Raw genomic sequence first — 15,367 nt, forward strand, 5'->3', positions numbered from 1 at the left:
CAAGACTGGGGGTCAGCTATAGCTTTGGTTGTCCCCACTGCTTGTGAGAATATCAGGAATTCAACTTGGGGTGGTTGAATTTTCCCCCTTTCTCACCATTCCCCGAAGGGGACTTTGCAAATTCTTTTCCACTCACTGATCAAATTACTCTGGGACTCATCGGGGCATCACTCTGGACAAACCAACAAAATCTCATGTCCTACCCAAGGTTCCATGTACTTATGTTGTTCAACCAACTATCTACATAAGTTATATTAGGAAATGCACTAGTCAAAATATAAATTTTATACCAAATAACATTTTTTTGCTTTAGTCTCACACATAAGTTGAAATTTTAAAATATTAATTACCATCTATTTCCAGTACCCTGCATTAATGACATTCCTTTGTTCTTCCTCACGCAAAAACATTTTTTAAATTTGTACATTTAGTCACTATCATTATGCACTCTAGGCATTCCTAGATTATACCAACTCAATCTTTATCGTCTTTCTTTGTGATTTCATTTATGCCCCCAGCCCTTCTCCCTCTATCATTCTCATATTCAGCTTCATTCAGTGTTTTAACATAATTGTATTAGTTAGGTAGTATTGTGCTGTCCATTTCTGAGTTTTTATATTCAGTCCTGTTACACAGTCTGTATCCCTTCAGCTCCAATTACCCAATATCTTACCCTATTTCTATCTCCTGATGGTCTTTGTTACCAACGAAATATTCCAAGTTTATTTACTAATGTCAGTTCATATCAGTGAGACCATACAGTATTTGTCCTTTTGTTTTTGGCTAATCTCACTCAGCATAATGTCCTTAAGGTCCATCCATGTTGTTACATACTTCATAATTTTATTCTGTCTTACAGCTGCATAATATTCCATCGTATGTATATGCCACAGTTTGTTTGGCCACCCGTCTGTTGATGGACATTTTGGCTGTTTCCATCTCTTGGTAATTGTAAATAATGCTGCTATAAACATTGGTGTGCAAATGTCCGTTTGTGTCCTTGCCTTCATGTCCTTTGAGTAGAGAAAGCATATAGATGGGTCCTGTTTTTTAATCCATTCTGCCAGTCTATGTCTTTTGATTGGGGAGTTTAATCCATTAACATTCAGTGTTATTATTGCATGGGTAGTACTTTCTTCTACCATTTTGCCTTTTGGATTTTATATGTCATATCTAATTTTCCTTCTTTTTACCTTTACTCATAGTCTTCCTTTCTACACTCTTCTCCACACCTCTCTCTTCTGTGTTTTCGTATCTGTCTGTATTGCTCACTTTAGTATTTCTTGCAGAGCTGGTCTCTTGGTCACAAATTCTCTCAGTGATTTTTTGTCTGAAAATGTTTTAATTTCTCCCTCATTTTTGAAGGACAATTTTGCTGGATGTAGAATTCTTGGTTGGCAGTTTTTCTCTTTTAGTATCTTAAATATATCTTTCCATTGTCTTCTTGCCTCCATGGTTTCTGCTGAGAAATCTATGCATAGTCTTATTGGGCTTCCCTTGTATGTAATGGATTGTTTTTCTCTTGCTGCTTTCATGATTCTCTCTTTCTCTTTGACATCTGACATTCTGATTAGTAAGTGTCTTGGAGTACATCTATTTGGATCTATTCTCTTTGGGGTATGCTGCACTTCTTGGATCTGTAATTTTAAGTCTTTCATAAGAGTTGGGAAATTTTCAGTGGTAATTTCCTCCATTAATTTTTCTCCTCCTTTTCCCTTCCCTTCTCCTTCTGGGACACCCACAACACATATATTCATGTGCTTCATATTGTCATTCAATTCCCTGAGTCCCTGCTCATATTTTTCCAATTTTTTCCCTTTATTTTCTTTTTCTTGTTGGATTTCAGATGTCCCGTCCTCCAATTCACTAATCCTATGTTCTGTCTCTTGAAATATACCATTGTAGGTTTCCATTGTTTTTTTCATCTCTTCTACTGTACCCTTCATTCCCATAACTTCTGTGATTTGTTTTTTCACTTTCCATTTCTTCTTTTTGTTCATTCCTTGCCTTCTTTGTATCCTCCCTCAATTCATTGATTTGGTTTTTGATGAGGTTTTCCATGTCTGTTCGTATATTCTGAATTAATTGTGTCAGCTCCTGTATCTCATTTGAATTGTTGGTTTGTTCCTTTGACTGGACCATATGTTCAATTTTCCTGGTGTGATTTGTTATTTTTTGCTGGCATCTAGGCATTTAATTACCTTAATTAGTTTATTCTGGAGATTGCTTTCATTTCTTTTACCTAGGGTTTTCTTGCTGTCTGTTCTTTGACATCAGTTCAGCTTTTTCTGGACCTCTAGCTTAGGTTTTGTTTAACAGAGGATAATTTTTCAGTTCTTGTTTTCTTGTTTCTTGCCCTGCTTGTATGGTGCCTTTCCCCCCTACCCCCCACCCCCCACCCTTAGGAGGGTTTACCTAGGTATTATAGATCCCAGTCGGATTTTCCCAGACCAAACTGGCCTTCTATCAGGGAGAAGGAGTCACCTGCGTAGGTTTTCCCTGAGGGTGAGACCCAGCAGGGTAAAAGGCTTTTGTGAAGTGTCTGGGCTCTGTTTTTCTTATCCTGTCCAGTAGGTGGTGCTTGTCTGCCTGCGTGTCCCACCAGCATAAGATGATGCGGTACCTTTAAGTTTGGCAGACTCTCCCTGCTGGGGACATGGTGGAGACAGAGAAGAGGTTGTAGGCTGGTTTTAATGGCTTCATATTACCAAGCCCTGGTGTCTGAATTCCTTGAGGGAGGGATTACACCTGAGTTGGGCTTCACCCCTCCCCTGGAGAAGGCACAGGCTCCAGACAAGCCCCCAAACGAGCTTGTTTCTGCCTATGCCTGGGGCAGTTGCAGCGTGAGAAGTCCTGCCACTCTATTCAAAGGCAGTCAAGCCTTTGTAGAAACACAGCCACAGAAACCTCTGTTTCCTTCTTCTTTTTTTTTTTTCTTTTGCATCAGCCCTGTCCCCTTGGCACTGGGGCAAAAATGAGCGACCTCTGCTTTGACCAGGTTCACCTGAGCTGGGGGTCTAATTTTAGTAGTCAGAATTTGTTAATTAATTCCACAACTGGCATTTGGTTGGGCTCAAGGGAAAGGTCAAGTCCCTTTCCTTTCCCCTCTGGGAAGCAGCCTGTGGGGGAAGGGCGCCGGCTGCCATGGCTTGGGGCACTCATGGTTCTGGGGGAGCTCACAGCCGGTCCAGCTGATCCAGACTGGAGTACGCTGTGTGTCATGTCACTGACGTGGCCCCAGGAGCTGTTCTGTACTGTTTCTGGTTCTTTAGTAGTTGTTCTGGAGAACGAACTAAAACACGCATATTGCTAAGCTGCCATCTTGGCCTGGAAGTCTGTTATTATCCTTTTAATATCTATAGAATCTATTCTGGTGTCCCTGCTTTCATTTTTTTCTTTTTTCTTTAATTGAAATATAATTTACTTACAATTAAATTCACCCTTTTAAAGTATACAATTTGGTGATTTTAGTATTTCACAAAGTTGTGAAATTATCACCAGTATCTAAAACTAGGACTTTTTCCTCACTGCAAAAAAAAAAAAACCTTGTTCCCATTGAGCAGTCACTCCCTATCTTCTGCTCCCCTCCAACCTCTGGTAACCACTGTCTACCTTCTGTCTCTATGAATTTGCCTATTCTAGTAATTTTACATAAACAGAATCATACAATAAGGGCCTTTTGGTGCGTGGTTTCTTTTACTTAGTATAATTTTTTCAAGCTTCATCCACGTTGTGCATGAATCAGTACTTCATAACTTTTTTTTTTAGCTTTTAAAAAGGGGAGTTTAATAAGTTGCTAGTTTACAGTTCTAAGGCTGAGAAAATGTCCCAATTAAAGCAAGGCTATAAAAATGTCTAAATTACGGTACCAAGAGGTTATCATCACTCAAGAGAGGCCGATGGGTTCAGTGTTTCTCTCTCAACTGGGAAGGCATGTGGTGAACATGGCAACAGTCTGCCAGCTTTCTCTCCTGGCTTCTTGTTTATGAATCCCCTGCAGGGGTATTCTTCTTCATCTCCGAAAGCCCCTGGCTGGTGGACTCTGGTTCTCTCAGCCTCATGGGTCTGCTCAGCTCTGCTGTGGCTTTCTTGAGGCTTTAAAAAGGGACTCTCTCCAAAATGCTTCCTCTTTTAAAGGATTAATGGGTAGAGGCACAACTCTATGGAGGCTATCTCAGCAAAAGTTACCACCCACAATTGGGTGGGTCACATCTCCATGGGAACAATCAAAATGCTCCCAGCCAGCAACATTGAATGAGGATTAAAGGACGTGGCTTTTCTGGGGTCCACCACAGATTCAAACTGGCACATTCCACCCTTTGGACCCCAAAAAGATATGTTCTTTACAAATGCAAAATATATTCATCCCAGGCGGGCCAGGGTGACTCATCAGGCAGAGTTCTGGCCTGCCATATTGGAGACCCGGGTTCTATTCCCGGTGCCTGCCCATGCCAAAAAAAATGCATCCCATAACAGTATCAGAAAGGCTTACAAATTTCAGTAACAATACAAATATAATACAAAGTCAGAAACAGTATAAAATCTCATCAAAGTCAGCTACAGGCATGGTCTGCCCTAAGGCAAAATTCTCTCCCCTGGCTCTGGACCTGTAAAATTCAGAGCAAGTTATTTGCTACCAACATACAAAGGAGGAACAGTCGTAGGATACATATATCCATTTCCATAGGGAGGAAGGAACACAGGCATCACAGAATCCAAGCAGTTTAAAAAACCCGCAGGGCAAACTCCATTAGATTTCAAAGTCTGAGAGTCATTTGTCTTCTGGGCTTTAGAAAGTGGCAGTCCACCCTTTCCAATGTCCCACACAATGGTCAGCCTCTCGGAGTGCAACCTTGGGGGACATTGGGGAGACCACCTTTTTCTCAGCCCCACCTCTCCAAGCATCAGTGCTGCACCCGGGCTCTCTGCCATCTCCAGGGCACACACTCAACCCCACCATGTGGTGGCATTCAGGCTCTCCCCAAACCCCAGAACTGTGCTTCACCCTCTCCAAAGGCCTGAGGTGGCATGACTCTTCCACTGCAATGAGGTAGAAGGCACATCCTCTGCCTTCAGGTCAAAGTCACCCTCTCCATATGCTTGAGTGGATCCACTCTCCTTGCCCAAGGCTTCTTGACTTCAGCCTCCAGCCTCTATGGCTTTGCCTCTGAAGTTATTTTTCCTCCAATGTGTCCCTTCTGTGTTCCTCTCAGTCCTGACTGGCAGTGGTTCTCTTATACAGATCCCGCAACACCTCGTTGGCTTTCTATGCAGTAGCCTTGGATCACGCCCATCAGACAAGGAGATTCCATAGATTTTTCCTGGATAACTACATGTCCAATCCTGACTTTCTCTGAAATGGCTGACTGGTTCCACATTTGGCCAAGTCCTCATGTGGGGCTCTGTTCTCTGGGGTCTCCCTTCCTGGAAGTCCAGAATTTTCCAGAACATCAATTTCTGGTTTCTTTGTACCCAAGAATTCGGTTCTCAGCTTATATCTTTCCTGTGTATTTCACTATAAGGTGCAAGGAGAAACTAGGCTGCACTTTCCACATTTAAATTGGAAATCTCTTCTGCTAAATATCCAAGTTCATGGCTTTTAAAATCAGCTTTCAGCCAAAGACACTAGTCAATTTTGCCAGATTATCTTCTATTTTAAAACAAGGATCTGCCATGCCAGAGACCTGGGTTCAATTCCCGGTGCCTGCCTATGAAAAAAAAAATTAGAACAAGGGTCGCCTTCCTTCCAGTCTGTAATAATGCTCCCTCATTTCTGTATAAAACCTGGCCAGAAGTGTCTTTTGAGTCCACAGTTCTACCAACAGTCTCTTCAGAGCATTCTTTTTTAAAAAATTTATTTATTAATTAAAAAATAAACAAAATAAAACATCAACATACTTAATCAGTAATTCACAATATCATCACTTAGTTGCATATTCATCATTTCTTAGAACACTTGCATTAATTCAGAAAAAGAAATAAAAAGACAATAGAAAAAGAAATAAAACGAACACAGGAAAGAAAAAAAAAGATTATACCTACCATACTCCTTACCCCTCGCTTTCATTGATTATTAGCTTTTCAAACTAAATTTATTTTAGCATTTGTTCCCCCTACTATTTATTTTTATTCCAAATGTTATACTCTTGTTGACAAGGTAGATAAAAGGAGCACCAGGCACAAGGTTTTCACAATCACACAGTTACATTGTGACAGCTGTATCATTATTCAATCATCCTCAAGAAACATGGCTACTGGAACACAGCTCTACATTTTCAGGCAGTTCCTTCCAGCCTCTCCATTACATCTTGAATAACAAGATGATATCTACTTGATGCATAAGAATAACCTCCAGGATAACCTCTCGACTCTGTTTGGAATCTCTCAGCCACTGACACTTTGTCTCATTTCCCTCTTCCCCCTTTTGGTCGAGAAGGTTTTCTCAATCCCTTGATGCTGAGTCTCAGCTTATTCCAAGATCTCTGTCCCACGTTGCCAGGAAGGTCCACACCCCTGGGAGTCATGTCCCACGTAGATAGGGGTAGGGTGGTGAGACTGCTTGTTGTGTTGGCTGGAGAGAGAGGCCACATCTGAGCAACAAAAGGGGCTCTCTTGGGGGTGACTCTTAGGCCTAAATTTTAAGTAGACTTGACCTGTCCTTTGCGGGGTTAAGTTTCATATGAACAAACCCCAGGACTGGGGACTCAGCCTATAGCTTTGGTTGTCCACACTGCTTGTGAGAATATCAAGAATTCAACTTGGGGAAGTTGAATTTCTCCCTGTTCTCACCATTCCCCAAAGGGGACTTTGCAGATACTTTTCCACTCACTGATCAAATCACTCTGGGATTCATCGGGGCATCACTCTGGACAAACCAGCAAAATCTCATGTCCTACCTCAGATTCCAAGTACTTATGGCGTTCAATCAAACTATCTACATAAGTTATATTAGGAGATGCACTAGTCAAAATATAAATTTTGTAACAAATAAACATTTTTTGCTTTAGTCTCACACAGAAGGTGACATTTTAAAATATTAATTACCATCTATTTTCAGCATCCTGCAATAATGATATTCCTTTATTCTTCCTCATGCAAAAACATTTTTAAAATTTGTACATTGTACATTTCACTATTCTTGTATACTCTAAGCATTCCTAGATTATACCATCTCAATCTTTAACATCTGTCTTTCTTTCTGATTGCTCTGGCTAGAACTTCCAACACAATGTTGAATAACAGTGGTGATACTGGACATCCTTGTCTTGTTCCTGATCTTAGGGGGAAAGTTTTCAATTTTTCCCCATTGAGGATGATATTAGCTGTGGGTTTTTCATATATTCCCTCTATCATTTTAAGGAAGTTCCCTTGTATTCCTATCTTTTGAAGTGTTTTCAACAGGAAAGGATGTTGAATCTTGTCAGATGCCTTCTCTGCATCAATTGAGATGATCATGTGATTTTTCTGCTTTGATTTGTTGATATGGTGTATTACATTAATTGATTTTCTTATGTTGAACCATGCTTGCATACCTGGGATGAATCCTACTTGGTCATGATGTCTAATTCTTTTTTTTTTTTTTTTTTTTAGAGAGAGGGAGGAAGGGAAGGAAAGACAGAGAGAAGGAAGGAAGGATGGAAGGAAGGAAGGGAGGAAGAAAGGGAAACATCTTTAAACATTTTCTTGTTTTATTATATTTTGTTTGTTTGTTTGTTTTTTACATGGGCTGGGGCCGGGAATCGAACCGAGGTCCTCCGGCATGGCAGGCAAGCACTCTTGCCCGCTGAGCCACCGCGGCCCGCCCCCTAATTCTTTTAATGTGTTGCTGGATTCGATTTGTTAGAATTTTGTTGAGGATTTTTGCATCTATATTCATTAGAGAGATTGGTCTGTAGTTTTCTTTTTTTGTAATATCTTTGCCTGGTTTTGGTATGAGGGTGATGTTGGCTTCATAGAATGAATTAGGTAGCTTTCCCTCCACTTCAATTTTTTTGAGGAGGTTGAGCAGGATTGGTACTAATTCTTTCTGGAATGTTTGGTAGAATTCACATGTGAAGCCGTCTGGTCCTGGACTTTTCTTTTTGGGAAGCTTTTGAATGACTGATTCAGTTTCTTTACTTGTGATTGGTTTGTTGAGCTCATCTATTTCTTCTTGAGTCAAAGTTGGTTGTTCATGCCTTTCTAGGAAGTTGTCCATTTCATCTACATTGTTGTATTTATTAGCATAAAGTTGTTCATAGTATCCTGTTATTACCTCCTTTATTTCTGTGGGGTCAGTGGTTATGTCTCCTCTTCCATTTCTGATCTTATTTGTTTGCATCCTCTCTTCTTCTTTTTGTCAATCTTGATAAGGGCCCATCAATCTTATTGATTTTCTCATAGAACCAACTTCTGGTTTTATTGATTTTCTCAATTGTTTTCATGTTCTCAATTTGATTTATTTCTGCTCTAATCTTTGTTATTTCTTTCCTTTTGCTTGCTTTGGGGTTAGTTTGCTGTTCTTTCTCCAGTTCTTCCAAGTGGACAGTTAATTCCCGAAATTTGCCCTTTCTTCTTTTTTTGATATAAGCATTTAGGGCAATATATTTCCCTCTTAGCACTGCCTTTGTTGCATCCCATAAGTTTTGAAATGTTGTGTTTTCATTTTCATTTGCCTCAAGATATTTACTGATTTCACTTGTAATTTCTTCCTTGACCCACTGGTTGTTTAAGAGTGTGTTGTTGAGCCTCCACATATTTGTGAATTTTCTGGCACTTTGCCTATTATTGATTTCCAACTTCATTCCCTTATGATCTGAGAAAGTGTTTTGTATGATTTCAGTCTTTTTAAATTTATTGAGACTTGCCTTGTGACCCAGCATATGGTCTATCTTTGAGAATGATCCATGAGCACTTGAGAAAAATGTGTATCCTGCTGTTGTGGGGTGTAATGTCCTATAAATGTCTGTTAAGTCTAGCTCATTTATTGTAATATTCAAATGTTCTGTTTCTTTATTGATCCTCTGTCTAGATGTTCTGTCCATTGATGAGAGTGGGAAATTGAAGTCTCCAACTATTATGATAGATGTATCTATTTCCCTTTTCAGTGTTTGCAGTGTTTGCCTCAAGTATTTTGGGGCATTCTGGTTCGGTGCATAAATATTTATGATTGTTATGTCTTCCCGTTGAACTGTTCCTTTTATTAGTAGATACTATCCTTCTTTGTCTCTTTTAACTGTTTTACATTTGAAGTCTAATTTGTTGGATATTAGTATAGCTACTCCTGCTCTTTTCTGGTTGTTATTTGCATGAAATATCTTTTCCCAACCTTTCACTTTCAACCTATGTTTATCTTTGGGTCTAAGATGTGTTTCTTGTAGACAGCATATAGAAGGATCCTGTTTTTTAATCCATTCTGCCAGTCTATGTCTTTTAATTGGGGAGTTCGATCCATTAGCATTTAGTGTTATTACTGTACGGGTAGTACTTTCTTCTACCATTTTGCCTTTTGTATTTCATATGTCATATCTAATTTTCCTTCTTCCTACACTCTTCTTCACACCTCTCTCTTCTGTCTTTTTGTATCTGTCTGTAGTGCTCCCTTTAGTATTTCTTTTTTTTTTCACAATCACATTCCCCCTATTATTTATTTTTGTTCCATATGTTCTACTCATCTGTTGATGAGGTAGATAAAAGGAGCATCAGACACAAGGTTTTCACAATCACACAGTCACACTGTGAAAGCTACACCTTTAGTATTTCTTGCAGAGCTGGTCTCTTGGTCACAAATTCTCTCAGTGATTTTTTGTCTGAAAATGTTTTAATTTCTCCCTCATTTTTGAAGGACAATTTTGCTGGGTATAGAATTCTTGGGTGGCAGTTTTTCTCTTTTAGTAATTTAAATATATCATCCCACTGTCTTCTCGCTTCCATGGTTTCTGCTGAGAAATCTACACATAGTCTTATTGGGTTTCCCTTGTATGTGATGGATTGCTTTTCTCTTGCTGCTTTCAAGATCCTCTTTCTCTTTGACCTCTGACATTCTGACTAGGAAGTGTCTTGGAGAATGTCTATTTGGATCTATTCTCTTTGGGGTGCGCTGCGCTTCTTGGATCTGTAATTTTAAGTCTTTCATAAAAGTTCGGAAATTTTCAGTGATAATTTCTTCCATTAGTTTTTCTCCTCCTTTTCCCTTCTCTTCTCCTTCCGGGACACCCACAACACGTATATTTGTGAGCTTCATATTATCATTCAATTCCCTGCGTCCCTGCTCATATTTTTCCATTTTTTTCCCTATGGTTTCTGTTTCTTGTCGGATTTCAGATGTTCCATCCTCCAGTCCACTAATCCTAACCTCTGTCTCTTGAAATTTACCATTGTAGGTTTCCATTGTTTTTTTTTTATCTCTTCTACTGTACCCTTCATTCCCATAACTTCTGTGATTTGTTTTTCAGACTTTCCATTTCTTCTTTTTGTTCTTTCCTTGCCTTCTTCATATCCTCCCTCAATTCATTGATTTGGTTTTTGATGAGGTTTTCCATGTCTGTTTGTATATTCTGAATTAATTGTGTCAGCTCCTGTATCTCATTTGAATTGTTGGTTTGTTCCTTTGACTGGGCCATATATTCAGTTTTCCTGGTGTGATTTGTTATTTTTTGCTGGCATCTAGACATTTAATTACCTTAATTAGTTTATTCTGGAGATTGCTTTCACTTCTCTTACCTAGGGTTTTCTTGCTGGATGAATTTGTTGTCTATCTGTTCTTTGACCTTCAGTTCAGCTTTTTCCAGACCTCTAGCTTAGGTTTTTTTTAACAGAGGATAATTTTTCAGTTCTTGTTTTCTTGTATCTTGCCCTGCTTTTATGGTGCCTTTTCCCTCCCCACCCTTAGGAGGGTCTATGTAGGTATTATAGACTCTAGCCAGGTTTTCCCGGACTAAACTGGCCTCCTATCAGGGGGAAGGAGTCACCTGCGTCAGTTTTCCCTGAGGGTGAGACCCAGCAGGTTAAAAGGCTTTCCTGTGAAGTCTCTGGGCTCTGTTTTTCTTATCCTGCCAAGTATGTGGCGCTTGTCTGCCTGCGGGTCCCACCAGCAAAAGATGTTGCGGCACCTTTAAGTTTGGCAGACTCTCCCTGCTGGGGACGTGGTGGAGACAGAGGAGAGGTTGTAGGCTGGTTTTAATGGCTTCAAATTGCCAAGCCCTGGGGTCTGAATTCCTTGCAGGAGGGGTTCCACCTGAGTTGGGCTTCACCCCTCCCCTGGGGAAGGCACAGGTAAGAGACAGCCCTGAACGCAGTCCGTTTCTGCCTATGCCTGGGGCAGTTGCAGCCCGAGAAGTCCCACAGCTGAATCCAGAGGCAGCCAAGCCTCCGTAGAAAGACAGCCACAAAAACCTCTGTTTCCTCCCCTTTCCTCTTTTTCTGTGAGCCCAATGTGCGAACTCTGCCTTGACCAGGTTTAGAGTCTCTTTCCTTTCCGTCTGGGAAGCCACCTGTGGGGGAGAGGCGCTGGCCACCGTGGCTTTGGGAATTTCCTGGTGTGATTTATTTTTTGCTGGTGTCTAGACATTTAATTACCTTAATTACCTCACAGTTCTGGGGAGGCTACAGGTCCAGCTGGTCCAGACTGGGGTACGCTGTGTGTCCAGTCAGTGACATGGCTCCGGGAGCTGCTCTGTACTGTTTCTGGTTATTTAGTAGTTGTTCTGGAGGACGAACTAAAACGTGCACATTGCTAAGCCACCATCTTGGCCTCTTCAGAGCATTCCTGGCCTTCTCTATCAAGTCCTTCAAAATCTTCCCCTTATCAATTTTAAAAACCATTCCAACATGTTTGGTATTTGCAAATGCAGCAGAATCCCACTATCAGTACCAAAATCTGTACTAGTTTGTTAGCTGCCAGAATGCAATATACCAGAAACAGAATGGCTTTTAAAAGGGGGATTTAATAAGTTGCTAGTTTACAAGTTCTAAGGCTAAGAAAATGTCCCAATTAAAGCAAAACTATTAAAATGTCCAAATTAAGGCACCAAGAAGAGGTTACCTTCACTCAAGAAAGATTAATGGGTTCAGCATTTCTCTCTCTCAAGTGGGAAGGCGTGGTGAACATAGTGACAGTGTGCTAGCTTTCTCTCCTGGCTTCTTGTTTCATGAAGCTCCCATGGGAGTGTTCTCCTTCTTCATCTCCAAAGGGCATTGGCTGGTGGACTCTGTGGTCCTCTTGGCCTTGTGGCTCTGCTGTGGCTTTCTTGTGACTCTAAAAAGGGCCTTCATAACTTTTTGAAAATGTTACAGAAAGGGTTTAATCTAAAAGACCAAAGCCCATGTCATCATCAGACTCCTTGGATTATTCTTTTCTTTGCTTCTACTTTCTTTTCCTCAGTTGGAGCAGCATCTGTGGAGAGGGCAGGACCTGCTGTTGGGGCAGGTTCAGCAATACCTACATTGCAGATGAGGCTGCTGATGTTGAGGTTGGTCATAGCCTTTGCAAGCAAGTCATACCAGAAGGGTTCACATTTATACCAGCTGCTTTCATGAGGGCATTGATCTTATTGTCTATGATGGTGACCTCATCGTCATGGAGGATAAGGGCTGAGTAGACAAGGCTGGAGATGGGCCATGGTGCAGGTGGCTGCCAGGTGCAGTGCTAGTCACTGGATCAAGGGAGGGCCTCACCTGGGCTCAGCCTCACCTTCCTTGGAAGAACTGAGCACCTTAGTGGCAGCTGAAGAAAGGGGCATTTCATTCCTTTTTATGGATGAATGATATTCCATTGTATGGATGTACCACATTTGTTTATCCATTCATTCAGTTGAAGGACATTGGGTCCTTTCCACCCTTTGGATCTTGTGAATAATCCTTCTGTGAGGTTTTTGTTTTTGTTTTTTTTTTTTTTAAACACCTGTTTTCACTATTGTGTATGTTCCTAGGAGTGGAATTTCTGGGTCATATTGTAACTCTTATGTTTAACTTTTTCAGGAACTTCAAAAATGTCTTTCAAAGCAATTGCTCCACTTTACGTTCCCACTAGCAATGTATGAGGGTTCCAGTTTCTCCACATCTTCGCCAACATTTGTTTTTGTCCCTTTTTTTTTTTTAATAGTATAGCCATCCTAGTGGGTGTGAAATGGTATCTCATTGTAATTTTGATTTCCATTTCTCTGATGGCTAATGGGGTTGGGCATCTTTTTATGTGTCTACTGGCATTTGTAGATCTTCTGTGGAGAAGATCTATTTAAATCACTTGTCCATTTAAAAACTGAGTAATTGATCTTTTTATTGTTGAGTTGAAAGAGTTCTTTATGTATTCTGGATACTATATTCTTATGAGATATGAATTGCAAACATTTTCTCCAATTCTGTGGGTTGTCTTTTCACTTTCATGATAGTGTCCTTTGAAACACAAAAGTTTTCCATTTTGAAGAAGTCCAATTTATTTTTTCTTTAATTGCTTGTGGTTTTGGTGTCAGCCTTAAGAAGCCATTGTCTAATCCATAGTCACTGAGATTTACCCATATGTTTTCTTCTAAGAATTTTATAGTTTTAGCTCTTATGATTAGGTCTTTTATCCATTTTTAGTTAATTTTTATATGTGGTGAGAGGTAGGTGTTCAGCTTTATTCTTTTGCATGTGTATATTCAGTTTTTCCAGCACCATTTGTTGAAAAAACTATCCTTTGCCCACTGAATAGTTTTGGTACCCTTATTGAGAGTAAATTGAATATCTAGTATGGGTTTCTTGAAATTGGTAATTTGTGTCTCTTTTTCTTGATCCCAAAAGTTAGAAGTTATCTATTTTATTGACTTTTTATTAAACCAGTTGTTTGTTTCATTGAATTTCTCTATTTTTGGCTTTTTTCCATTTCATTGATTATCTGCTCATAATTTTATTATTTCCTTCCTTCTACTTATGGTGAGTTTAATTTGCTCCTCTTTTTCTTGCTTCCTCAGGTGTCAAGTAAGCTTAGGGTTATAGGTATTAGACCTTTTTCTTTTCTTAAAGCTGTAAGTTTCTCTCTAATCTCATCTTTAAGTGAAAATTTTGATATTGTGTTTTTATTTTCATTCAATTTTTAAAGATTTTTAATTTTTCTTGTGATTTCTTCTTTGACCTATGAGTTGTTTGGAAGCAAAGGGTTTAATTTCCAAAGTTTGGACTCTTCTACATAACTTGTATTTGTTGATATCTAATTTAATTCTTTTATCAAAGAACATTATCTGTTAGATTTCATTCTTTTGAAATTTAAACTTGTTTAAGTCCACCCTGTGGTCTATTCCATGTACACTTAAAAGAAATTTGTATTCTGCAGTGTTAGGTTATGGCATTCTCTAAGTATCAATTAATTAAGGTTGTTGGTAGTGTAGCACTTAGATCTTCTGTGTCCTTTTTTTTCTGTTGTTCTATCAATTGCTGAGAAGCCTTGTGTTAAAAATCTCCAATCATGACTGTAGAAATCAGTATTCAGTTTATTAAAGTTACAAATTTTAAAACCAATTCTGCCTTTAAATAGAACATATACATCTAGGAAATTCACTTGCAAATCAAGTAAATTTTGTGTCAAGAATAAAATAATCACTTTTACTCGATCTTTAATATTTACTTAGTTCATAAATTTGACAAATTAAATTATATTCTCCTTAATGCGGTGAGGTTAGGGCAGAGATTTAAAATTGTCATGGGAACCTAATATCCTTTTAGGGCAGTCAACTCACCCTGGAGGGATCAGGCTAGCCTGATGGCCAGATTCTTCTCTCTCTATCAGCTGGAATCCTAAATCCGTGTCTTTCACCCGGGGTTTAATTTTACAGAAAATATGACACCACCGCCCAGGTATCTTTCAACTTTCTACTGATTTTAATTGTAACTTTCTTCAGTTTTCTTCAGCAAATTTGAGTGGATGGACTTTTGCAAAATTAAATTCTCCACTGCCTATTCTGTAGTGACCATCTCTTTACCACCTAATTGGCACCACTTTAGTCACCATGATGTAGTCATTTATCGTCAGCTCTTAGGCTCCTTTGTAAGTTCATCCTCATTCCGTAGTGTCTAGATTAAAGTTCAGCACACTTTTTCTGTAAAGGGCCAAATAGTAAATATTTTGGGCTTTACAGGCCACATGGTCTCTGTCACAAGAACTCAACTCTGCCATTGTGTCATGAAGACTGCTATAGACAAAGGTCAATTAATGAGGATGGCAGTGTTGTAATGAAACTTCATTAAACAGACGGTGGATCAACTTTGGACCATGGGCTATATTTGCTGCCCCTGGATTTTATTCTGCCTATGAGCTAAAAGTAATGTTTATATTTTTGAATCGTTGTAAAAAATCAAGACTATTTCGTGGCATGTGAAATTATATGAAATACATTTCAAAGATGATATATAAAGT

General features: G+C 39.4%; 1 protein-coding gene and 1 pseudogene across 3 annotated transcripts in view; one reads left to right on the top strand and one right to left on the bottom strand.

Annotated features, from left to right (window-relative positions):
- The window catches only part of XRRA1 (X-ray radiation resistance associated 1), a 118,716-nt gene that overhangs the window by 91,935 nt on the left and 11,414 nt on the right, over positions 1–15,367 (top strand). The gene's annotated exons all lie outside the window — the stretch shown is intronic.
- LOC143643904 (large ribosomal subunit protein P1 pseudogene) lies at positions 12,085–12,719 on the bottom strand (annotated as a pseudogene).

The sequence above is a fragment of the Tamandua tetradactyla genome, chromosome 8 (genome assembly GCF_023851605.1).
Source record: "Tamandua tetradactyla isolate mTamTet1 chromosome 8, mTamTet1.pri, whole genome shotgun sequence".
Classification (NCBI taxonomy): domain Eukaryota; kingdom Metazoa; phylum Chordata; class Mammalia; order Pilosa; family Myrmecophagidae; genus Tamandua; species Tamandua tetradactyla.